Below are 26871 nucleotides of genomic sequence, written 5' to 3'. Positions count from 1 at the left end.
CATCGAGGGCCGAAGGGCCTGTACTGCGTTGTAATGTTCTAAATGTAGAAAGAGAGACTTGCATTTATATAGTGACTTCATAATCTCATGACCTCAATGTGTTTTACAGCCACTATGAATGTAGTCCCGGTTGTAATATGGGGAAAATGGAAGGCAATTTGATCAGAGCAATTATTAATTTATGCAAAATGGGCGTCGCTGGCTAGGGCAGCATTTATTACCCATCCCTAATTGCCCTTGAGAAGGTGGTGGTGAGCTGCCTTCTTGAACCGCTGCTGCCCGTGAGGTGTAGGTACACCCACAGTGCTGTTAGCGGGGGGGGGGGGGTTCCCAGGATTCTGACCCAGTGACTGTGAAGGAACGGGCGATATTTGAGGGATAAATATTATAGGATCATAAAATCTACAGTGCAGAAGGAGGCCATTCAGCCCATCGAGTCTGCACCGGCCCTCGGAAAGAGCGCCCCACCTAAGCCCACACCTCCACCCTATCCCCACAGCCCAGTAACTCCACCCAATCTTTTTGGGCACTGAGGGCAATTTAGCATGGTCAATCCACCTAACCCGCACATCTTTGGACTGTGGGAGGAAACCGGAGCACCTGGAGGAAACCCACGCAGACACGGGGAGAACGTGCAGACTCCATACAGTGACCCAAGCCGGGAATCGAACCTGGGACCCTGGAACTGTGAAGCAACTTTGCTAACCACTGTGCTACCGTGCTGCCCTATATTGGCCAGGACACTCGGAGGAACTTCCCTGCTCTTCTTCATATGTCATCACGGCATCTTTTGCATCTGCCGAAGAAGGCAAGACATTTGCCTGGTTTAACGTATCGTTGGAAAGATGACACCTTCAGCGGTGCAGAACTCCCTTGGCACTGCACAAGAATGTCAGCTTGCAGTTTGTGCCAAGCTCCTATGTGAGTATTGAACCCGTGAGTGTTTCCCTCAGGTGAATGATAGCTAACAGTTTATCATAAAGCCAGGGTGTCCCAAAGTGCTGCATATCAGTGGAGGCATGTTTACGGTATAGTGACTGTTGTTTGAGCAACGTGTGCACTATAAGATCCCACCAAACAGCGACTGAGTGGATGGCTCAGTTGATTTTTTTCCCCCCCAGTGATTGCTGAAGGATATTGGTCACAACACTAGGGAGAACTTCCCTGCTCTTCAAATAGTGCCATGGAAGATTTTACTGTTTGGAGGAGCTTTCGTTCAGCATTTCATCCAGAAGGCAGGAGCTCTACCATGCCCCATTTCCTTTGAACTTCTACAAATACGCTGTACCTGAGTGTGTGGGTGCTGTGTGTGGCTGTGGATGTGTGTGGGTGTACAGGTGGTGCGTGTGGGTGTGTGTGTGTTTGTGTGGGTGAGTAGGTGAGTATGTGTGTGCGTGTGCAGGTGGATGAGCGGGTGAGTGTGTGTGGGTGTACAGGTGAGTGTGTGTGTGCGGGTGAGTATGTGTGTGCGTGTGCAGGTGGATGAGCGGGTGAGTGTGTGTGGGTGTGCGGGTGAGTGTGTGTGTGCGTGTGCAGGTGAGTGTGTGTGGGTGTGTGCAGGTGGATGTGTGTGTGTGGGTGTGCGGGTGACTGTTTGTGGGTGTACAGGTGAGTGTGTGTGTGCGTGTGCAGGTGGATGTGCGGGTGAATGTGTGTGGGTGTGCGGTGAGTGTGCTTGTGGGTGTGCAGGTGAGTGTGTGTGTGCAGGGGTGCAATTCATAACAATCTTTATTGTCACAAGTAGGCTTACATTAAAACTGCAATGAGGTTACTGTGAAAAGTCCCTAGTTGCCACTTTCCGGCGCCTGTTCGGGCACACAGAGGGAGAATTCAGAATGTCCAAATTACCGAGCAGCACATCTTTCGGGACTTGTGGGAGGAAACCGGAGCACCCGGAGGAAACCCAAGCAGACACGGGCAGAACGTGCAGACTCCACGCAGACAGTGACCCAAGACCGGAATTGAACCTGGGAACCTGGAGCTGTGAAGCAGCGGTGCTAACCACTGTGCTACCGTGCCGCTAATTAGAGTTTGTGTGTAGTGTTATGGGCCAGGGTTTAGAGAGCCCCAAAGTGTATCATAGAGTTCAGCTGACCCGCAACTTTGAATAGATTGTGGTTATGGGCAGCACACGGCCCTACTCTGCAGGTGTGGTGCAACAGATATCTACAGTACTTTTAAATTAAAACACAGTTTATTTATGAAACCAGTTAACACTTTATAAACCCATAGTAAACATCTTAACAACTATCAACACCGATAAATCCCCCAAAGAATACAGTACTCTCTAAGTAACTCTTAATCTTTCCTTGCACCATGAATAAGACAAAAATAACCCCTTTGTCCAGAACAACGTCAGGTTTAACTTCACTACTGAGAACAGTTACCACTTTGAAATCACCAAATGAACATTCATTAGCTTGCAGAGATTCATACACATCTTGCTGTGATTGCAAATTTTCCAAATCTAAAACAAAACTAAACACACCCTGTAGCAAACAGCCTAAAGCTAAAGTAAAAGCAGACAGACAGCCCAGCTCTACCCACACGCTGACATCACTGATAAACACCCATTTCATAAAGGTACATCCACTACAGATATTTTTATAAACACCCATTTCTTACAGGTACTCTCACATGACAGTAGTGTGCGCGGGTGCGCATGTGCAGTTGTGTGCGGGTGGGTGCGTTTGTGTGGTGTGTACATGCATGTGTGTGTGGGTGTGCCGATGCATGTGTATGTGGGTGTGCGGGTGCATGTGTGTGGTTGCAGTGTGTGGGTGTCTGGGTGCGTATGTGTGGCTGTGCGTGGGTGGGTGGATGTGTGTGTGGTGTTCATGTGTGTGTGTGAGTGTGAATTTTTGAAAATCTAGTCTACATTCGCTGAACTAACAGAAGGTCCTCCCTGCAAAAGTAGAACGTTACTGTTCAGGACGATAGTGACCAATTAGATTATGGTTAATTCAATGGTTAATGGCTGAAATGCTTGCATTGTGAGGACAGGTTGCATAAACTAGACTTGCACTCATAAGAACAGAAATAGGCCATTAGCCCATCGAGTCTGTCTCACCATTCGATGAGCTCATGGCTGACCCATGACCATATATCCCGAGAGTATAGAAGATTAAGGGGAGGCCGAATTGAGGAGTTCAGAATGATTCAAGGAATTAAAAACAAAATACTGCAGATGCTGGAAATCTGAAACAAAATCGGAAAATGCTGGAAAACTCTGAAGGTCTGACAGCAGCTGTGCAGAGAGAAACAGAGAGTTAACCTCCTAATCTGTACGACTGATAGTATACGGACACGCAACAGGAACTCTGTTTCTGTCTCCACAGGTGCCACCACACCTGCTGAGATTTTCCAGCACTTTCAGTGATTAAAGAATTTGGTGGAACAGATGTGGCGCAACTATGGTTTTTATTAAATTTTTGAAATTATTTTTTTTCAATTTGGGTTGTGGGGGTGAAACCCACGCAGACACGGGGAGAATGTGCAAACCCCACACGGACAGTGACCCAGGGCCAGGATTCGAACCGGGGTCCTCAGTGGTGTGTAACATTTGAGAAGTGTTTAGACATTCACTTGAGCTGCCATATCATCCAGGGCTATGGGTCAAGTGCTGGAAAATGGGCAGGGTCTTTGTTAATTGGCATGGGCACGTTGGGCCGAATGGCATCCCGTGCTGTAAACTATTTTCTCTGGCAAGGGTGTATAACGTTTGAAATTATAACGGGACCTACCAGGGGTGATGATAGAGAGCACTTCTATCAACCAAAGGTGAGTGGAAATCTGGATGTACCATCATGTAATTGAATGACAGCGGAACAGGCTCAGGAGGGCTAATTGCATCCCCTCCCCCCGCCCTTCCCAATGTTGATAACCAAATGGGTTAACAAATTTGACCTGGTTTCTTTGTGCAAATGAATGAAATCGTTGCCATCTTATCTCCATTTGTTTCCAAACTGCTGAGCAAATAGTTATTGATTTTTGAAGTTAATTTTTTTCCAGTGATTCTCACATTTATTACACCACACTCCAGACATTTCAGTTTGGTTACAAGGCAGCTGATTCCTGCTGCTGCTGCTGGACAACACGGGGACTGCACTTTACACCATTTACAGAGTGGCGCCCAACTTATGCCCCTGGTGATTCATAATAATAATCTTTATTATTGTCACAAATAGGCTTACATGTGAATGAGGTCACTGTGAAAATCCCTGAGTCGCCACACTCCGGCACTGAGGGAGAATTCAGAATGTCCAATTCACCGAATAAGCCCATCTTTCGGGGCTTGTGGGAGGAAACCGGAGCGCCCGGAGGAAACACATGCAGACACGGGGAGAACGTGCAGACTCCGCACAGTGACCCAAGCTGGGAATCGAACCTGGGACCTGGGCGCTGTGAAGCAACAGTGCTACCTTTATGTCATGGAACACAGATACCCGGCTTCACGGTGTGCAAAGGTTTTGACTTGGGCAGTGAAGCGTTTTTCTGCTGCGGATCTGTCTTCTTTTCTGACACTTATTTACTCCAAAAAGTCAAACCTCGCAGGACAGAAGGAGGTCCTGAGGCCCATTGTGATTTTGCTGGGTCTCTGAAAGAGCGATGCGATTCGTCCCCGGGCAGGAGCCCCCCCCCCCCCCCCCCCCCCTCCGATGCTCGGTCCCGATAGTTCTTCAATTTATTTCCATGTCCTTTCGACGTTCCTAACCAATTACATTTTGGGAATTATTCCTGAATAGGCTTGAACCGCCCTTTAATTCCTTTGGTGCATTCCAGGTCATCATAACCCGATGAGCAACAAGGGCGGGATTTAATTGACCACTGGTGGGATTATCCAGTCCCACCAGTAACGGTCGAGTGTGGCTTGCAGCCTCCTCCGCCGGGAAACCCATTGCGGTGGTGGGGGTGTTGGGGGTGGGGGGGGGGGGGGGTTGTAGCCATTGATGGGACTGGAAGATCCCGTCAACAGGAATGCCGGAAAGTGCAGGCCATAATATCTTCTCATTTCAGAGAACATAGAATATACAGTGCAGAAGGAGGCCATTCGGCCCATCGAGTCTGCACCGAGCCACTTAAGCCATCACTTCCACCCTATCCCTGTAACCCAATAACCCTTCCTGACCTTTTTGGTCACTAAGGGCAATTTATCATGGCCAATCCACCTAACCTGCACGTCTTTGGACTGTGGGAGGAAACCGGAGCACCCGGAGGAAACCCACGCAGACATGGGAGAACGTGCAAACTCCGCACAGACAGTGACCTAGCGGGGAATCGAACCTGGGACCCTGGCGCTGTGAAGCCACGGTGCTATCCACTTGTGCTACCATGCTGCCCTTTTTTGTCCCAACTCTCCTCAACTAACTTCCTAACAGCCCCTTCCCAATGCTCCGACTACCCTCTTGACAGCCCCAACTCCCCTACCCACTGACTACTCTCCTGGCCTCCCCCCTTCGCCCTCCCAAACTATCCTCCTGCCCATCCCCCCAACTACCGAGCCACCAGAATCTCAACTCTGAACTCCCTAATCCCTCACCCACTTACCTTCACACCTTTTCTCTCGTTTCTCAGTGACCGGGACCTTTAAATGCAACTACTTTGGTGTTTCAATAGAGGGTGTGACTTGAAATCCCCTAACGTGCTGCACTGCACATTTCGCTCGTGAATTTTTGGCCGACGATTCAATCTATGCCCTCGACCATTGGAAACTGTATTTTCCTTCTTTGCCTTATGTATATGGGATCTTGCTGTGCACACATTGGCTACGCTCCAACGGTGACTACGCCTGACGAGGCTCTAAAAAAGCACATTGGGACGCGTGCGGCAGTGTGAGTAGCTCAGGTCAAGGCAAAGTTCTTTCTGCCTTTGGAGTTGCTGCCCAGAATTCCCATTCCCTGTGAACCACCCAGGGGTCAATCTGGAAATTGACATTTGCTCCCTGCTTTCCACAGCGGAATGGGCAGCAGTGCGAATAGGTCAGGCTTCCGCCATTTCATTTTTTGCGGAATTTCCCGCGAACGCTGGAATGGGGTCTGAAATTGGGGCCTTCCATGCAGTACTGCAGTTTTATTTTTGGGGATTTGTAAAGTAATTTATTATTTGGCAAACAGCAGTGCTTGCTTACCTGTCTCAACTCTGTGATCGCATTTCAGTGCGATCAGCGATGCAGCTCAGTAACCATTAGAATGATTAATATGGATGCATTGCTGCAGTTGCAACCAGTAGCAAAGAGGTGCCGGGGGGGGGGGGGGGGGGGGGGGGGGGGAGGGGAGGGGGGGGGGGGGAATGTTTCACGTTTTCTCCATCTTTGTGAAGTAACCATTTGCAATTTTTTGTTTCCTTCGTTCTCTCTGCCACCTCGAAACATCGCCCTCCTGCTTGACAATTCTTAGCTTCTTAAAGAACACGTTTTCTCATTGCATATTTATTTTTGAACGATAATAAAACGAGAGCTTTGATATTTTACTCTGCCGATAAGAATTAGGGAGAGACTTTTGATATGGCAGGTGTGACTCTTCTTTGAATAGAAGTCAATATTTGAGGTGGTGTGTTTAAAGATAGGTAGCTGAAGAATGCACAGTAGAGTGTGTTATTAAATTAAATGTCCCAGAAATAGGGAGGGTGTGTTTGCCAGTTGAAGTCAGGAGCTACACCCAGAGGAGATTAAATCTTTACAGCCTGTCGTCCCACTGTTTTCCCAAATTAGGGGGATATTCTTCTCATGGGCGTTGTCTGCTGTTTATTGTATTTGCTCGTCGCATGTGAAAACTCACAGCCGCCCCACAGCATTCTCCACTGGTCACCCGAAGTTGTTGACTCATGCTGAGGAACAGTTACAACAATATTGTTCCAATCGCTTGAGCCGTCTGCATGTCCGATTACCGACCCCGAAACCCACTTTCGACCTTCCTCGATGCGCGCAGAGGCATCCATGCACACACGTTCACATTTATAATGAAATGAAAATTGTTTAGTGTCACACGAGTAGGCTTCAATGAAGTTACTGTGAAAAGCCCCTAGTCGCCACTTCCAGCGCCTGTCCGGGGAGGCTGGTACGGGAATCGAACCGTGCTGCTGGCCTGCTTGGTCTGCTTTAAAAGCCAGCGATTTAGCCCAGTGGCACAGGAGGAGATCACTTGGGCATCGTTTCTGAGCTGGTCCCTGTAAGAGCGATTCACCTGGTCTCTCTCGTCCTCTTCCCCATTGCCCTTGTACATTGTTCCTCTTCAGATAGTGATCCAATTCTCTTTCCAAAGCTGTGATTGAACCTGCCTCTGCCATGTTCTCCAGCAATGCATTCCAAATCTCACCCACACTGGGCCCCAATGGCCTCATTTCCCCATTCCCTCTTTCAGTCAGTGCCCTCTGTTTCTTGACCCTCCACACCAACGGAAACACTTTCTCCCTATGTCCAGATTCTCATGCATATACACACATGTATGGACACGCACACAAACAAGAAGTAGCCCTTCAAGCCGGCTCCCCCTTCCAACATGATTCTGGCTGGCCCTCTACCTCAACACCACCTCCTACACTATCTGCAAATCCCTTCATTCCCTTTTGTGTCAAAAACATAAATACATGTTATACACGTGTACCAGGTTTCAAACCTGGCCAATTTATTTCTCCCCAAACACTCAGATTACCTCTCTGAAATCTATGCAATGGTCTACAGACACTGTAACTGAGACTGGTCACCTCCACTCGGAAATTGATCCTGGGGCCTTCCGTGTCCCAAGGCACTGAGGCTAAATGTGGGACATTGACTGCTTTAAAAAAAAACAAACAAAACTGACAAAACCTTCATGTGGAATCTGCATCAGAGGCTCGAACATTAACGGTTAAACTTTCTGCATTGTTCTGCCTTGTAGGTTGTGCTGTTAGCAAAAGGTGATTCAGTGAATGGTTGAGTGTCATCCCATTGGCGTCTGATATTACCCAAACCTCATTGAATTCATTATTTTCTTGTTGCTGGTGAATAAGGGATCAGGGGTCATGGGGAGAAGGCAGGAGAATGAGGATGAGAAAAATATCAGCCAAAAATGGCGTAACAGACTCGATGGGCCGAGTGGCCTAATTCTGCTCCTATTTCTTATGGTTAGCAACACGAATGGGAAAACTGGTGATTGTTTCTTTAAGTGTGTCCCTCCCCCATGGGGCACAGAGGTGGATTGTAGTACCCTGAGCACCCTTTCGCTGAGACCCTTTAACCTAGTCCTAACCACGCATTGAACCTGGAACCTTCTCAGCTGGCCTGGCTCAACGCCACACTGAGTGGTGCATTTACCAATTAAGCCACTGTGGGAGCTGCATTCTAACCTGTGTGAGAGCGGGATGTCAACTGCATTAGGGTTAAACGTGCAGAATAAACCCTTGTAATCCAGGCATGCTGGCTCGAAGCCAATGTAAATCCATTCCTTGCCTGGAAACAGCTGTCCTACTGGCACTGCTGTGGTGTAAACCCTTCTGGGCCCGAGACTGGTCAATGATCTCATTGTGATTTTGCAGCATGACGTACCGACACTTGCACATGTATTTAGTTTAGCCAGTTAAGTGCGGCCCCGATTGTGGGGTAACACATAATGAATTAGTCTTGCAGTGCATTGACTTTATAATGTAGATGAAAGGGTGCACATTTCAACTGGAAGAAGGCTCAATTAATAGCGGCGGGCATCATTAAAAGTTAAAAGTGTCGGCTTGGCATAAATGGTAGCGTTCGCGCCTCTGAGTCACAAGGTTATGGGCGCGTTTACCAGCCCAGCACTTGAGCACATCATCCATCTTTTTTCATTTGTTTCCTGCCTTTGTTTATGTAACCAACTTTGGACGCGATTAGGAAATTGAATTCAAAATTAATAATAATAATATTTATTAGTGTCACAAGTATGCTTCCAATTAACACTGCAATGAAGTTACTGTGAAAAGCCCCTTGTCGCCACACTCCGGCGCCTGTTCGGGTACATGGAGGGAGAAATCAGAATGTCCAATTCACCTAACAAGCACGTCTTTCGGGACTTGTGGGAGGAAACCGGAGCGCCCGGAGGAAACCAACGCTGACACGGGGAGAAGGTGTAGACTCCACACAGACAGTGACACAAGCCGGGAATCGAACCCTAGACCCTGCCGCTGGAAAGCAACAGTGCTAACCACTAAAATGCGCTGGTCAGGTTGCAGGTCAATATTCTGTCAACGTTTATTTGAGTAATTATGACTGGAAGCCTTGGGTCAAGATGTGATATTAAAAGGGGTCTATCATCAGAAAAATAAAACACTTTTCTAATGGTGTCCAGTCCTTCATTTGTGAACAATTTGATTTAAAATAGCGACACTGGACAATTAAAAAAATTTTTTCAAGTACCCACTTATTTTTTTTCCAATTAAGGGGCAATTTAGCGTGGCCAATCCACCTAACCAGGACATCTTTGGGTTGTGGGGGTGAAACCCACGCAGACATGGGAAGAATATGCAAACTCCACACAGACACGCTGGACTATTTAATAGTCCATTGTGTTTGCGAGTCGGTTTCTCAGTAAAATTAAATATATTTTTTAAGGTAGAAAAGAAAACATTTAAAATGTGCGGACTGTGTGCCTCAGAAAGCACATGTAGTTTGAAAAACCTTCCCAAACCAGTAGGATTGGTGGAATTGTGACTTTTTGGATGTGGCCGGTTTTGTGGGCGGAACTGACCCAAGTGAATTGGATCTTGAGTCAGCGATAAACCTGAACCAGAGCGGTCTGGGCCCAATGCTGCTGGACTCTTCAAATTCCACGATCTTTTGTGTTGGTGTGGCCAATTGTGCTGGGCCAACAAAATGTACGGAAACCCTCTTTCCTCCCCCCCGGAACGAGTGATTGCTGCCTTGTCTGCAAACGCAACACCCGTTTTTGCACATGGAACAATCCCGCAAATGACAAGGCGATGAACAGCCAGTTGGTCTTGTTTGGTCACTATTGCCAGAGAGGCACTTTGACCAGGTTGCAACATCAATAATAGCCATTTGAACAAGCCGAGTGGCCTTGATTTAACAGCTCAACAATTGCTGAATGGATAGTTTCAACAGCTGACATGGTCAGACATGGAGGCTGTTACTTGAAACATTCTCAGTCATAAGTTATATAGTCAGCCTTGCAGATAAAGATATGACATGACCTTCTTTTCATTATCTATGTCGTCTAGTTACAAAAGTGTCTCTCAGAGGAATGCATCCCAGCCACTGTAACACTGCCAACAAAGGCCCCTCTATTCGCTTTTAGCCTGTCATATGAACAAGGTACCATTGCCTTGCACCAGATCAAAGTTGGTGATTTTGTAAAAAGAAAAGGAAAAGAAGAGGGCAAAAGAAGGACTTGCATTTACAACGTGGGCGTGATTCTCCCAAAAGGGAACAAAGTCCCCTCGCAAGCGCATTTAGCCACCTGTTTCGAGCAGTCACAGTGATGAGAAACACGTGGCTTTTCAACGCGACTCGCGTTTAAATAAGGGGCCTGACCGTGGAGCGCGCGGCCAAGGCTGTACATTGCCCCATTGCCATAGGCTCCCAAAACAACCTCGACCTCATCTCTCTCCCCCCCCCCCCCCCACATCAACACAAAATGAGAGGGCACCCTGCCCCCCCTCCCCTCCAGCACCCTCCCCAACACCCACACAGGGCACCCCCAGCCCGATCGGTGCACACAAAAATGCCAGCCTGGCACCTTGGCAGTGCCACCTGGGTGATGGCCTGATAGTGTCAAGGTAGCACTGCCAGCAGGCATAGGAACTACCAAGTTGGTACTGCTAAGGTGCCAGGCTGGTGGTGCCAGGGTACCCAGGTGGCACCAGCAGTGCCAGGGCACCACCCTGCCCAAACAGCATGCAACTGGGGGCCTCCGATCCCCTGGGAGACCCCCATGAGTACCGTTCCGTCTGGTCCCTCGTTGTGGGAACCAGTGCTGAATGGCACTCACTCAAGGTCTCCCAGGCGAAAGGCTCAATCTCAGGTACCTCAGAATTCTGCACAATAAAGTGAGGCTGACTGCCTCGCTCTAATATACAGATTCGCTGAAAAGAATCCTGCCCATGTGGGCGGGATTCACATTGCAGCGTCTCGCGAGATCGCGTTGAGTTTCGCGAGGCATTGCGAGCCGGATAGATCCTGGGAGCGGGTTCCCCCGGCTAACACCAGCCACGCTGCGCTGCGGCGGCAAGATGCTTATGCAGCGCAGCGTGGCCGTTCGATCCCACCCAGCATCTTTCACATCCACCGGATGCCGCAAAAAACGCTTCATGGTCAAATAATTACTTTTTGAAGTGTAGTCTCTGTTGTAATGTAGGAAACACAGATGCCAAATTGTGAATGGTGAGATCCCACAAACAGCAATGTGGTAATGACCAGACAATGTATTTGTTGTGATGTCAATTGAGGTCAAAACAACTCTCCTGTTAGTCATAGGGTCATGGAGTTTTATAGCACAGAAAGAGGCCCTTCGGCCCATCGAGTCCACGCCGACCATCAAGCACCTAACTATTCTAATCCCATTTTCCAGCACTTGGTCCGTAGTCTTGTATGATGTGGCATTTCAGGTGCTCATCTAAATACTTCTTAAAAGTTGTGAGCGTTCCCCCCTTTACCACCCATTCAGGCAGCGAGTTCCAGATTCCCACCACTCTCTGGATGAAACCGTTTCCCCTCACATCTCCACTAAACCTCCTTCCATCCACCTTAAATCGATGCCCCCTGGTTATTGACAACTACACTAAGGGGAAATGTACCTTCCTGTCCACCTTATCTATGTCCCTCGTAACTTTGTACACCTCAATCAGATCCCCCCTCAGCTATCTCTGCTCCAAAGAAAGCAACCCCAGCCTATCCAGTCTCTCTCGACAGCTGAAACGCTCCAGCCCAGGCAACGTCCTGGTAAATCTCTGCACCCTCTCCAATGCACTCACTTCCTTTCCTACAATGGGGTGACCAGAACTGCATACAGCACGCCAGCTCAACCTAACCAGCATTTTGTACACTCCAGCACAACCTGCCTGCTTTTATATTCAATGCCTCAGTTAATAAAGGCAAGAATCCCATAGGCCTTCTTAACCACCTTATCTACTTGTCCTGCTGTCTTCAGAGATCTGTGAACATGCACACCCAGGCCCCTTTGATTCCTAGGGCTGAGCATTGATTGTGTATCCTCTTGCCTTGTTAGTCCTCCCAGAAATGCATTACCTCACACGTTTCATGGTTAAATTCCATTTGCCACTCTTCTGCCCATCTAACCAGCTTATCTATATCGTCCTGTCATCTCAGGCCTTGCTCCTCACTATTTACCACACCACCAATTTTTGTGTCCTCTGCGAACTTGCTTCTACATTCACATCCAGATCATTAATGTATGCTACAAACAACAAGGAACCCAGCACTGATCCCTGTGGAACGGTGGCACAGTGGTTAGCACTTTTGCCTCAAAGCTCCAGGCACCTGGGTCCAATTCCGGCGTCGTGTGACTGTCTGTGTGGAGTTTGCGCTTTCTCTGCGTGGGTTTCCTCCGGGTGCTCCCGTTTCCTCCCACAGTCCAAAGATGTGCAGGTTAGGTGGATTGGCCATGCTAAATTGCCCCTGGGTGTCCAAACGGTTCGGTGGGGTTACGGGGATAGGGTGGAGGTGTGGGCTTAAATAGGGTGCTCTTTCAGTGGGTTGGTGCAGACACGATGGGCTGAATGGCCTCCTTCTGCACGGTAGATTCTATGAACACCACCGGAAACAAGCATCCAGTCACAAAAACAACCTTCAACCATCACCATTTGCCTCCTACCACTGGACCCAGTTTGCCAAATTTCCCTGGATCCCATGGGAATGTTCTTCTTTGAAATAATGCCATGGGATTTCACATCCCCCCACCCCCCACCACCACCACCAACCCCCACCCCCCCATGAGAAGGCAGATAGGGCATATCTCCTTGTGTGGCTCCTTGAAAAATGTTGTTTGATTGCGCTCCTGTAAAGTACCTGGGGACATTTTACTATGTTGAAGATGCTAGATAAATGGACGTTGTTGTGAACTGGACAGTCATCATGCACCTTCAAGAGTTAATTAGAAGGCTCCGAAGTGCCATAAAGATGGTAGCCTCAGGCATGTGTCAAAATGGCCAGAAATGAAGTGTGTGATGAGCACTCAAGGGTACTGATGTCAATCGGGTAGGCCTGGTTTGCTGAGATAATGGTGATTTAAAATTTGGTTGCCAGGGAAGAGCAGTTCAGGCCAGGGCTCCAAACTCTGCTAAAGACAGGTTGACAGGAGAATAAGAAGACGGCAGGTTTGGTGTTTGGGAAGCTCACCTCAAATGGGGCACAGGCTCCCCTTCATCTGATCTTGTACTGTGATCTTCTGTGAGAAACCCCCGTCAAGCCCCCAGGATGAAAGTCCATCAAGTCGCAAATCATTCAAAACGCCCACATTCACTGAATGTCAAAATAACAGAATTTGAAAAAAAAAATCAATTTGACTTGGATATAAACATACAAAACTTACTCCTTTTATGTCTTAATACATCTTGCCTTGGAACTATATCTAATGGGATAATTCTATTAATCCATCAATCACGGAATGTGAGGTAAAATGCATTTGTCATATACATTCCTTTCACTTTGCCTCATAATTTCTGTCATTAATTCATCCCTTGCTGTGAAGGGTAAATTTGATCTCCTTGTGTGGGAGGCTGAGCCTCATTCAGTTTAAAGTGGTGCACAGAGCGCACACGGTGGCGACGCGGATGACCCTTTTTTTCCCCCGGGTGGCAGAGGATAGATGTAGACGCCGTTCGTGGGGATTGGCTAATCACACCCATATGTTCTGGGCCTGCCCGAAGACGGAGGAGCTCTGGCAGTCCTTTGCGGGGGGAGGGGCGGGAACCGTGTTGGAGATTCTGGGGGTGGGGGGTGGTCCTCCTAGCCCGCAGGTGGCGACATTTGAGGATTCCGGGAGCTCAGGTGGAGAGAGAGTCCTTTGCCTCCCTGATCGCCCGGAGGCAGATCTTGTGGCGGGACCCCGAGCCGCCTGAGGTGACGGTGTGGGTGAGTGACTTTGGCGGAATGCCTTCATTTGGAAAAAATAAAATTCGCCATTAGCACTAATCTCTATTATTGTCACAAGTAGGCTTACATTAACACTGCGGGGACGTTATTGTGAAAAGCCCCTAGTTGCCACACTCCGGCGCCTGTTTGGGTACACTGAGGGAGAATTCAGAATGTCCAATTCATCTAACAAGCACGTCTTTCGGGACTTGTGGGAGGAAACCGGAGCACCAGGAGGAAACCCATGCAGACACTGGGAGAACGTGGAGACTCCACACAGACAGTGACTCAAGCGGGAATTGAACTCGGGACCCTGGAGCTAACCACTGTGCTACCATGTGGTCAGAGGAAGGGTTCTTTTCGAGGTGGAAGGTGTTCATTGCCTTCTTTCCGGGAAGGTAGATGTCAGCTGGGCGGGGGGCAGGGTGGGGGGAGGGGAGCGGTTGGGGTTGTTTTACTGTGTTGTGTTATTTTTGTGTTTTTATTATCATTGGAATGTGGATTGGATTGGGACATGCAGGGGTTTTGTATCAGGACTGTGGTTTATGGGATGATGGTGACTTGTGTTCCGTGTTTTATGAATAATTTGAAAGTGCCTTGAATAAGAATATTTTAAAAATTAAAATTGATTTGTCCCTTGAAAAAGTTTATTGTTTTACAGTTGTGAAGATTGCATACTCTATTTAATCGTTAATGAATAAAGCAAGGATTCTGGCCTCTTCGGAAATAGCGGACCGCCCGTGGCCTTGTTTTGAGTTAAATCAGATGACATTTTTTATTTTAAATGACGTTGGCTTTGCACTTTCTGGGTGGATCTAGCCGAAACAAATGAGTCCATTCTGGGCGGGAATCGTGGGGTTGTTCCTGGCGCTTGTAGCGACGGGAACAAGTCCGCTATGTGGTGCCGCTCTGGTTTGTTTTGGTAGCCCAGGGGAAATGTCTTCCCGCACCCCCCCCCCCCCCCCCCCCACGGCCACACTCAGTATTTCCTGAACTGGGGGGCACTGCCACCCCCCCCCCCCCCCCCCCACCCCCACCCCCCCCCTCCACCGATGCAACCCCCCCCCCCAATGCCCAAATCACCTAAATGGGGATCCTCGTGTCCCCCCCCACCACCCTCACACACACACACCCCATCTCACGCGGGCAGGGCACCTCTGGGCATGATCCCCAGCATGGAAAAAGGACAACCTCGCACTTTGGCATGACCAGCCAGGCAGTGCCCATGCCAGTTTGGCAATGCCACCCGGGCACCCTGGCAGTGCCAAACTAGCAGAGACATACCAGAGTGCCTTCACCCGGGGGCCTCCAAACCCCTGGATCATCCACTGGGGAGAGATATTCCGCCCAAGTGCCGTTCTGTCTGGTGCCCGTCTGGTGGGGACTAGTGCTGTATTGCACTCGCCTCAGGTCTCCAAGGCAAAGGGGTTAGATCCCAAAGCCTCGAGGAGATCAAGCGACCGCATATTACATTGAGACTAGCTGACCAATCTTTTTTTTAAAAATAAATTTAGATTAGCCAATTATTTTTTCTATTAAGGGGCAATTTAGCGTGGCCAATCCACCTACTCTGCACATTTGTGGGTTGTGGGGGCGAAACCCACGCAGACACGGGGAGAATGTGCAAACTCCACACGGACAGTGACCCAGAGCCGGGATCGAACCTGGGACCTCAGCACCGTGAGGCGGTTGTGCTAACCGCTAGGCCACCGTGCTGCCCACTAGCTGACCAATCTAATGTGCAGATTTGCCAAATAGTAATCCCGCCCACAATGAATGGTATCCAGATCGTGAAGTCCCATGAGATCTCGTGAGGCATGGCGAGCCTTGTAAATCCCGAAAGGCCTTTCCCTGCATCTACCAGCCACGACATATCCAGTTTCGGGCGGGAAGTGGCCAGTAGATCGCGCCCAATGATTCTGTTGCCGAATTGCATCAACATTTATCATGTCCTGCTCCTTTAACTGCACTTGAGTCTCATTTTTAAAAATACATTTAGAGTACCCAATTCATTGTTTCCAATTAAGTGGCAATTTAGCGTGGCCAGTCCACTTACCCTTTTGTAGTATTAGTCGAAAAAGGACACATGGCGATGCAACGGCAAAGCTATAGATGCATGACCAAAATCAATAAGAGACGAGGGTAGATAACTGCAACAATTTTCATTAAAGCTCAAAAGGCAGGAAATGGAGTGGGATAGGATTCAACATTAATGTTACCGTCAGTCCGACTTTACTCCTGACTGAAGGTGACCCGTGCCATGTTGGATGGATCAACAATCCATAATAAACCCAAGTGCGTACTGCCTGTCCAATAAGGTTCAAATTAGCCCCAGAAATCTCTAAACCAACCCCTAGAGGGGTTGTTTAGCTCACTGGGCTAAATAGCTGGTTTTGAAAGCAGACCAAGGCAAGCCAGCAGCACGGTTCGATTCCCGTAACAGCCTCCCCGAACAGGCGCCGGAATGTGGCGACTAGGGGCTTTTCACAGTAACGTCATTCGAAGCCTACTCGTGACAATAAGCGATTTTCATTTCATTTTCAGATTCATCCAACTAACGTTTGGTTTTATCTGAAGAAACAAAAACGCAGGAGTTTGTAATGCAGAACATAGCCTTGTTTTCTCTTGAAAGTACCAGTTAAGCTGATTTTCCTTTGTTGCTGGTACTTTTCAAACTTGATTTCTATTTCAGGATGCTTGGCGTACATTTTGTCTCTGGGCTTATCATATGGGACCGGGCCTCTGTTCAAGTTGATGTCTCGACTCCTCAGGCGGCATTACAGAGCAATAAGATTGTTTTTTGCAGTAGGGTTATTCATTTATTGAGCATCTGACCAAGTAGAAAGAGAATAGTGGATGCCTGTGAGGAACAACAAAGCTGTGGTGTCTCCTGAGTTCCTGTGTTCTCAATCACTTTGGTCTTTGTGAGCTCCAAGCCCCTAATGGTACGTACTATTGTCATTGCGCTGAATCAGTCACCCAGATTTGCCAAAACTACATCCAATTTTCTGCCCCGCTGCACCCTGTCCACTTGCCTCAGCATTCCACCTCAGCAGCTTGTATTTATGTGGCACCAAAAACATGCTAACCTCTAACCACATTCCTTTGACATTCAATGACATTGCCATTCCCCACTAACATCCCAGGGATTATCATTGAACAGAAATTTAACCGGACCAGCCATATAAATACTGTGATCATAAGGGTAGGTCAGAGGCTGGAAGTGTTGAGTAATTCACCTCCTGATTCCCCAAAGCTGTCCACCATCTACAAGGCACAGGTCAGGAGTGTGATAGAATATTCTCTACTTGTCTGCAGCTCCAACACTACTCATGGCGCTCAGCGCCATGCGGGTCCAAACCGCCCACTTAGTATTGTCACAAGTAGGCTTACATTAACACTGCAATGAAGTTACTGTGAAAAGCCCCTAATCGCTACACTCTGGCGCCTGTCTGGGTTTACAGAGGGAGAATTCACAATGTCCAATTCACCTGACATGCATATCTTTCGGGACTTGTGAGAGGAAACGGGAGCACCCGGAGGAAACCCACGCAGGCACTGGGAGAACATGCAGACCGGTCCACACAGACAGTGACCCAAGCCAGGAATTGAACCTAGACCCTGGTGCTGTGAAGCCACAGTGCTAACCACTGTGCTACCATGCTGCCAGTAGCCCTTCCATAAGCGTTCACTCCCCCCCCCCCCCCCCCCACAGGCATACCTGTGTAGCAGTGTGTACTATCTGCAGGATGTACTGCAGCAAATTGTCAAGGCTCTTTCAACAGCACCATCCAAACCCATGACCTCTGTGATCGAGAAGGACATGGGAACACCAGCACATGGAGGTTCCCCTCCAAGTCACTCACTATCCATGCTTAGAAATATATTGCCGTTCCTTCACTGTCACTGGGTAAAAATCCTGGAACTCCCTCCCTAGCAGCACTGTGGGTGTACGTACATCGCATTGACTGCAGCGGCTCAAGAAGATGGCTTACAACCACCTTCTCAAGGGGCAATAAAATGTCATTAAGAGACCTATTATGAATTTAGAGTAAATGAGGTAATAGTTTCAACTTTAACACCAGGGTAGTAATCTGAAGGAATGGATCACTATTCAACAATCTCAACAGCATGAAAATATCAGACAGTTCCACAAACAGCGTGCGTTCTACTGTCAGATTGTTGTCTATCTGGTGATGATAAAACCTACCCCACATTGTTAGAGGTAATGGAGGAACAGCTTGGGAGATAACAAGAAAAGTACAGATCTTCTGGATTGGTGGGATCTGTGTGCCCCACGGGTCTCTCTTCAGTTTTTTAATTGAAGTAAATGATCTGGAATTATTTTCAGCGAGAGGATTGATATTAAACTTTACCAAGCAGGAGAGGAGCATGAAACAACAAAAGGGATGTAAGAGATTGAAAGGGTCAATACAGGTTGATTAGCCAATGAGCAAGGAGGTGGAAGATGCAGTGAAGTGGAATGTTTTGGGTTAAAGCACAGTGAAAGGAGTTGGACCTGAAATGTCATAATTCTGGATCGACTTAGTATGTTGCATATTGGAAAATCGGATAGGTTCGTTTACTGGTTAGTCTCCAATCTTCTCCATTTTGTGCTATTCCCTGTACCCAGGCAATCCAGCGAAATCTCCCTAAACATTTCTAGCCACGGGATTTAAAGCCCAGGTACCAGGATCTTTACAATTGGGATTGCAGTTAAAAGCCATCAAAAAGAAAATGGAAATTTAGCCACTGTTCAATTTCTGGTGACGTTGCACACATTCAGTCAGGTTGTGCAGGGTCAGAGGGCACGGGATAATAGAATTTGACCAATGAGGCAGCGGCTTGCGAGCCGAGGGGGGAAGGAATGTGAGGAAAGAAGTGCAGGAGAGGGACAGGGAGCAAAAAGGAAAGGACAAAGGAAGAGGAAAGAACAGGGATGAAGTGATAGAACAGTGAAGAGAGAATGTGAGCGGGAGTGAAAGATTGCTAATTCACGGCCTCTCTCAGCTTTATGATTCTTTGTCTTTTGTCCCTCTCTCTGCTTTTTGTGATAATGGACAGTACTTCTGCTTTCTGCTGTTTCAATTCACTAATTATCTGAGTGGTATTCTCTGGCATTTCGGCTTGTTATTTCAACATTTTGTTTTCCGGTTTATCGTTCCTTCCAAAGTGAAAGTCACAAGTGGAAAATGCTTGCTCCAGACTGGTTCCTGGGGGCCTTTACGAGGCAAATGCAAGAGGTTTACTCAAGGTAATCGTTTTGGGGCTATCACCTGACATCAGATGGTGGCACACGACAATGTTCTGTTCTTAAAGGCACTTGTCATTTTTATTGGGAAATGAATTGGAAGTGGCAAATAAATTTCTGCGGCTCGCCTGCACTTGGAGGAATGCATATGCCCCTCTGCAAGGACATTCCAGCCATGGAGAGTCTCCAGCCAAAATTTGCTGGAGTGGATACTGGGTACTGTGGTTGGGAAGAATGAAGATCCAAATCAAAAGCTGGGACCTTTCCATTGGAATAGACCAGATTAAAGGGAAATGTTGTTGGAGTGTTCAAAATTATGCAGGGTTTTGAGAAGGTAAATAGGGAAAAAATACTTCTACTGATTGGCAAATCATTAACAAGGGAACATAAAATTGGGATTATCACTAGAGCAAGGGAAAATTTGGAAGATTTTGTTCCCCGCTGTACGCCAGCAGAAGGCACGGCTATCAATGCGGACTAACATAGATTGAATAATAATTTGAAAAAGGATATCGCTGAAAGAAAGGGCAGACAATCAGAATTTTTTGAAATATAAATTTAGAGTACCCAAATCTTTTTATCCAATTCAGGGGCAATTTAGCATGGCCAATCCACCTACTCTGCGCATTGTGGGGTGAGACCCACGCACACACGGGGAGAATGTGCAAACTCCACACAGAGAGTGACCCAGAGCGGGGATCGAACCCGGGTCCTCAGCGTCGTGAGGCCTGAGTGCTAACCACTGCACCACCTTGCCGCCAGACAATTAGACTTTAAGGGAGCGGCTCCCGATGGAGAGCTAACACAGGCATGAAGGGCTGAATATCCTCCTGACCCACACTATGATTCGAAAGAGCAGCAATATTTTGCCTCCCATTACCAGGTCTGTGACCTCCAAAGACTCTTATCTAATCGAGGGATTCAGATAATGTCAAGAATGGCAAGGATGATGTGGAGCGTTTTTTTATAACCATTATCTGCAGTCTCCATGATTAGATTATACTCTTGTGTTCACTCCCCCAGATGAAGGTCCATTGTGTAGGGGAGAAGCATGCAAAGGTTGGAATAAAATTAAAAGAAAAGAACAGGTAAATCAAGAAGTAAATGATTAAGTAAAGGCAAGCTTTAATTTTAAAGAATCTTGAGAAGGAAAAGCTAGGGGTGGAGGGGGGAAATGATTTGTGTCTTTTTCAGGAGTGGGGAAAGAATGATTAGAGGACAATGTGGTGACTATTTATGTTTCCACAGATAATTATGTTGCTGTGTTTTGAATTGAAGCTGGGGATAAATGAAAAGGCAAAGCTGAATACAACTGAAAAAAGAGCAGGAGATAATATTTAAGATATTTGACAAAAGGACCTGAGGCAACACAGGATTTTTGTTTTTGATGCAGCATATTGTGAACAGGAAGGCAATGCCTGAAAGCGTGGCAAAAGCAGATTCAATCGCTACCTTCAAAGACGATTGGTTAATGCCTGAAGGGGAAAGGATTTCAGGGCTGTTGGGGAAAGAGCAAGGGGGGGAATGGAAAGAATTGGATTGCTCTTTGACAGAGCTGTCACAGAGCTGATGGGCCAAATGGCCACCTTCTGTGCTGTATCGTTCTATGATCTAAAGGTTCCACACGGAAAGTTTATCTGGAATGAAATTGATATTGGAATGGAGTTGCTGAGTTGGGTGAGCTCAGTTGGGACAGCTTGATGAGGATCCCAAGGGTCCCTTGGAGTTGGGAAAAAGAGGACCATTTGGTATTCTGCATTGGCCCTAGTGCCGACAAGCTGAAACCCGTCAGGACAGGTGCAAGAATACCAAACTTCAAAGGGAACAACAATTTATACCGCAGGAGGGAAGGGTTCCGATTGGTTGACAAGTTGACTTTGATTGATTGGTTGAGGTCTTGCCAATGAGAATTCAGACGATCCCAGACCAGTCCCCTAGGATACTGGATAGAAACCCCAATATTTTATTATAACTTTGTAAGTCTGTGAGGAAAGGACACCTCGCTCCAGGAGTGATTTTACACAAAATAGGCATATGTTACATTATTTATTTATTTTATAAATTTGGAGTACCCAATTATTTCTTTTACAGTTAAGGGGCAAGTTAGTGCGACCAATCCACCTTACCTCTGCATCTTTGGGTTGTGGGCAGACATGGGGCGAATGTGCAAACGCCACACAAACAGTGACCCGGGGCCGGGATCGAACCCGGGTCCTCAGCCATAGGCAGCAGTGCTAACCACTGCACCGCCATGCTGCCCCTGGATATGTTATATTGAAATGAAAATGAAAATGAAAATCGCTTATTGTCACGAGTAGGCTTCAATGAAGTTACTGTGAAAAGCCCATAGTCGCCACATTCCGGCACCTGTCCAGGGAGGCTGGTAAGGGAATTGAACCATGCTACTGGCCTGCTGGGTCTGCTTTAAAAGCCAGCGATTTAGCCCAGTGAGCTAAACCAGCCCCTGGTTTAAAACAAACTTTATTACTGGCACAGTATGAAAATATCTTTAACATCGCATGAGAAAATAGCTTACAATTGTGCCTTAAAAAATGCTACTCAATACAGTGAATACAATACCCTTAACTGCTATCTTTATTTCCACGCAAACAAGAAAAAACATCTAAGCTCTCAATCCACTTAAATACCATCAGCACACAGGAATACCCTGTGGTACAAAGATATTCTTTGAGAAAGAGGGTCTTTTGACACAGCTTTAAAGGAATGACCTGAATCCTGGCAGAATTATGCAGAAACTTTGGTTGTATTTCTTCCTGAGCTGTTTCAGCTGGTTTGTTCACCTTTCCAACCACTCTGCTCTTCTGTCTGCAGGCATATCTTTCAACTGAACTGCAGAGAGAAAACTTCTTGACTTCTGTTCACAGCTTCATCTAACTCACAACTGACAAGCTTTTCCTTCTAAATGTCTGATACCTCCGCTCCACCCAGTAACAACATCATGTTACCAAGCTGAAATCTAATTAACTCCACAGGGAATCCCTCATAATCCGAACAAAACAGCATTAGCTGAAACCTTTATGATGCCCTAATTGCGCCCCTGGCTCCCAAAATCTTTGTTGCCTTTCAAATTAGGACTTCTTTTAAAACATGTCTGCAGCAGTCAAATACTAACCCAGGCTTTTAACTCTTGTTGCACCAAATAACTATAACACGATATATCTGAAAACTCTACATTCATTTAGAATGGACCAGGGAACTATTGTCTCCTCTGCTTTTTAATTAATAAAAGGTACAGTGCTTTTACATGTTCCTTTTGCCTGGAAAGTGTGTGCGTATAGATGCTGGACATGGATAAGACCTCGGCTCAGCTGTGATGCCTCCTGCTGTTGCATAGCCCACATGAGAGGGCTCTTTGTGCCTGGGCTCCTGTTTGGGGGGGGGGGGGGGGCGGTTTAGCCGTTCAGTTGTGCAAAGTAGTATCAGTCCTTTATGTGAGTGGAACCATGTCCAAATTAGTTAGTCGGGACTTTCAAGGGAGGCAGAAATTTGATAGAGGGTTTGGGGTGGTAGTGTTAAAAAAACAAAATGAAACCTGGGATGGATTTTTGACTTAGGACAGTTTTATTTCACTTTTACACTCACAATACCATCCTTTGCAAGACAGCTTAATGGGGCGGAGGCCACCAGTCCCTACTTTGTTGGTACAAGATTGAATGACAATTACACAGCCTTTGTAAGAAAGACTTAATTTTGCATGGTACCTTCCACTTTCAGACATCCCAAAGGGTTTTACAGCCAATGCAGTACTTTCTGAAGTGTAGTCACTGTGTTCCTGTGTGGGAGAGGCAGCAATCGCAGGAACTGGGAGCAGGGGTAGGCTATTTGGCCCCTTGAGCTGGTCCAGTCCTTCGATAAGACGGTGGTTGACCCGATTGTGGCCTCACTCCATTTTCATCTCCCTTGTCGACGAACTCAGCCTTGAATATATTCAATGACCCAGCCTCCATTGCTCCCCAGGACAGGGAATTCCAAAGACCCTCTGGGAGGGGAAAGAAAAGCCTCCTCATCTCAGCCAATTTGGGCAGGCAAGCAAGCCCCCCCCCCCCCCCCAAAAAAAAAACTAACAGTAACATTAAGAAGTCTTACAACAGCAGGTTAAAGTCCAACAGCTTTGTTTCAGACACGAGCTTTCGGAGCACTGCTCCTTCCTCAGGTGAATCAGTGCTCCGAAAGCTCGTGTTTGAAACAAAGCTGTTGGACTTTAACCTGGTGTTGTAAGACTTCTTACTGTGCTCACCCCAGTCCAACGCCGGCATCTCCACATCATAACAGTAACATGGCAGCGACCACAGAATCTGCCAGTGGTGCTGGTTGGGGGCTAGTTAATTATTGGCCAAAAACACCAGGGAGAACTCCACTTTTTTTCTGCTTGGAACCAGCTAGGGACCAAGTTTCCTCCCCTTGAGAGGGGGTTTAATGGGAGGGATTCCTTTGATTTTCTTTCTTTCTATCCCAGGAATATCGAAGTTGCAGCCTGGCAGGTTGGATCAGCCTCCCCCCGCCCCCCGTACCCCCACTGTCCAGAGAACTTTCCAACCCTCCTCCTCCCTGCCATTTGACTTGGGAAACGGTGCAAGGGAAAAGCGAACGAGAGGCACGTTCTGCCATCTCCATTTCCACTCCACATTGCTGCAGTGCTTTGTCTGTGTGTGTTTGTCCTCGATCAGCAGCACAAGGTGGTGTGTATGTGGGGGGGGGGGGGGGGGGGGGTGGAGAGAGATCCTTCCCACTGCTGTTACTGTGTACAGCTCTCTAACGTTGTCCTGGGAAGGTCTCCCCATGGTGGAAGGTGTAGTAGCAGTTTAACAGCAGGGGGGATTGTACAAACTGTGTTTGCTGCACACATTTGTCACAACTCCCAGCTTTCTGAAGTCTGGAGTGTCCCCCTTGCAAGTGTGTGTGTGCACTGCATTTAATCCGTTTTTAGCATCTGCTCTCTCTCTCTCCCAACATCTGGCAACTCCAGTTCAGGACCATTGCAGACTCTGTGTCAGAACTTCCCTCTCCCACCCCCCATCAATAAGGGGCCTTGCATTCATTTCTACCCCTCCTCCTCCCCTCCCCTCTAGTTTCCCCCCTTCCCTCCAACCTGCCTCCCCTTCTTTTCCTGCAGTACTTACAGGCTGCTGGTCGCCTGCTCCTTAAAAAAAAAAGTAACACCTCCTCCCTCCACTCCCCACCAACCAAACGTAGCAGTGGCTGCAACATCTGAAAATGTAGAAAAAAAAAGAGGAAGGGGGCTGGTTCTGCATCGCGCCTGAGGGCCAAAGTGTCATCGTGGGAGATGCAAATGAAGTCTACATCAGCAGCCAGAGAGACAGACACAGAGAGAGAGAGAAGGTCCGCCGTTTCACTTCTGAAAAAGCAGTTGCTGCCTGTGTCTGCACTCTCTCTGTGACTCTGCAAGGACACATTCAGCTGCAAGCGTCAGTTTCAGCAGGCAGGAGAGGATTCGGGCATTTCCAACAGCTGTGGACTTGAGGAGGGACCATAACCCCCACCCAATCTTTTAGTGAGACACCCCCCCTCCCCCCCCCAAAAAAAGCTTCATGTCTCTCGGATAACTGGAGCATGCAAGGGATTCACTCTGCAACTGTCTGCCCGCTGCTGGTGTTGCCGACCTGCCCTGGGAATGCTTTCGCTGCCGGATTGAGTTCTGCACAAAGCCAGCTTTACCCCCTCCTCCACCCCCTCTGAACCCCCTTCCCTCCTCCTCTCCTCCCCTAACCCCCTTCCCTCCTCCTCTCCCCCCTAACCCTCCCCGGCACAAACAGAAAGAAGGATCTGGCAGCATGCCCCCCCTACCCTACATCCACCTTGGACTGGAAAGGTAAGCCCGGAAACTCTACTCCCAGAAATTCATGTCTGGAGAGACTTCTTACTGGGAGAGGTTGGAAATAGAACAAGAGGGGCCGGGGTTATTTGTGTGTGTGTGTGTGTGTGTGTGTTTTAACAGCTCACTTCTCCCTCTAACTTGTGTGTGTGTGTGGAAACAGTTAGAAATAAAGGATACATTTCATTTGCTGTCCACAAGCAAATCAGTTCAGGATTATTGAATTAAAAAGTCTCCCTTTTTTTTGGTGGAAATGACTAATATGGGAGCGGGGGGAGATTGGCTTTAGATTTTCCCTTTTTTTGATGTGTGTGTGTGAAGAGTCTGCCTGTACACAGCTTGCATTGTGCTGGGCGCTTTGTGTCAATCGTAAAATAGGCAGAGTTGCCAAGTAAGTCCCTTGTTCAAAATCTTCCCATTTGTTCTTTAGATTGAAAGGTTTTTGGACTGAATGGTCAGATACGACAAATAATAGCAGCCAGCAGAGAGAGAAAAAATACCTTCACCAGAGCTTGGGGTGCAAGGTATTTGTTTTTTTTTGTGCCTTTGTTGTACAATACAGGCAAGTTTCGTGGCTGTTTTGAATGGACGTGATTTAAAATGTGTTGTGTGTATGGCGGTGAGGGGGGGGGGGGGGGGGGGGACGCACGCAACGGTTTGATTCGAGAAAATCCCAAATCTGTATTCCAGAGGAGTGGGAATGTCTGACAGCGTTCAATCGAACTGACCTGTTGTTAGCTTATTTTTCTGATGCTCCTGACATTCTCTCTTTGTCTCATGGCTCTCTCTCTCCGTTTACTTCAAAAAAGGTTTTATTTGGGGGGAGGGGGTGAGTGCTATTTCACATCATTCCCCACCAAATTGTCGGAATTAATAGTGGCCTGCCATTCTGAGCTGTTTGATGTTGGGGCGGGGGTTCCAGCCGAGGATTAACATATCAAAGCTTTTCACAGATACCGACTGGCTCAATGGAGAGGGGAAAAAAAAACTTCAGCTCAGGGTTCTCTACTCTGCTCTGAACTTTGAAGGTCTAAAGGGCAGGTTGAAAGGGTTGGGTTGGGGGTGGGGGGGGGGGGGGGGAGACTCACTGTGAGCAGGCAACGTGGGGAGGGGGATTCACTGTGAGCCGGCAACGTGGGGAGGGGGATTCACTGAACAGGCAACTTGGGGAGGGGGAGTCACTGTGAACTGGCAACATGGGGAGGGGGAATCACTGTGAGCAGGCAACATGGGGAGGGGGAATCACTGTGAGCAGGCAACATGGGGAGGGGGATTCACTGTGAACAGGCAACGTGGGGACGGGAAGTCACTGTGATCAAGTAACATGGGGAGGGGGAGTCATTGAACAGGCAACCAGGGGAGGGGGAGTCACTGTGACCAGGCAACATGGGCAGGGGGAATCACTGAGCAGGCAACATGGGGAGGGGGCGCCATTGTGAGCAGGCAACATGGGGAGGGGGCGTCACTGTGAACAGGCAACATGGGGAGGGGGCATCATTGTGAGCAGGCAACATGGGGAGGGGGCGTCACTGTGAACAGGCAACATGGGGAGGGGGATTCACTGTGAACAGGCAACATGGGGAGGGGGAGTCACTGAGCAGGCAACATGGGGAGGGGCGTCATTGTGAGCAGGCAACATGGGCAGGGGGATTCACTGTGAACAGGCAACATGGGGAGGGGGAGTCACTGTGAGCAGGCAACATGGGGAGGGGG

General features: G+C 48.0%; 1 protein-coding gene and 1 long non-coding RNA gene across 39 annotated transcripts in view; one reads left to right on the top strand and one right to left on the bottom strand.

Annotated features, from left to right (window-relative positions):
* The window catches only part of adgrl2a (adhesion G protein-coupled receptor L2a), a 683083-nt gene that overhangs the window by 259044 nt on the left and 397168 nt on the right, over positions 1-26871 (top strand). For 10 of the 38 annotated variants that reach the window (XM_038793718.1, XM_038793705.1, XM_038793707.1 and 7 more), the window contains exon 1: positions 24523-25155. The exons of 19 other annotated variants lie outside the window; for them this stretch is intronic. The gene's annotated coding sequence lies outside the window, so the exon portion shown is untranslated. Of the gene's footprint in view, positions 1-24521; positions 25156-25660; positions 25683-26871 lie in introns of those variants that run through there. 9 more of the 38 variants (XM_038793706.1, XM_038793681.1, XM_038793713.1 and 6 more) reach the window with 3 other exon arrangements.
* The window catches only part of LOC119964351, a 59947-nt gene that overhangs the window by 10845 nt on the left and 22231 nt on the right, over positions 1-26871 (bottom strand). Inside the window, exon 2 of the long non-coding RNA XR_005460290.1 lies at positions 13319-13441. This is a non-coding gene — a long non-coding RNA (uncharacterized LOC119964351). The remainder of the gene's footprint in view (positions 1-13318; positions 13442-26871) is intronic.

The sequence above is a fragment of the Scyliorhinus canicula genome, chromosome 4, assembly GCF_902713615.1.
Source record: "Scyliorhinus canicula chromosome 4, sScyCan1.1, whole genome shotgun sequence".
In the NCBI taxonomy this organism is placed as follows: domain Eukaryota; kingdom Metazoa; phylum Chordata; class Chondrichthyes; order Carcharhiniformes; family Scyliorhinidae; genus Scyliorhinus; species Scyliorhinus canicula.
This window is presented reverse-complemented; position numbering and strand designations above follow the sequence as displayed.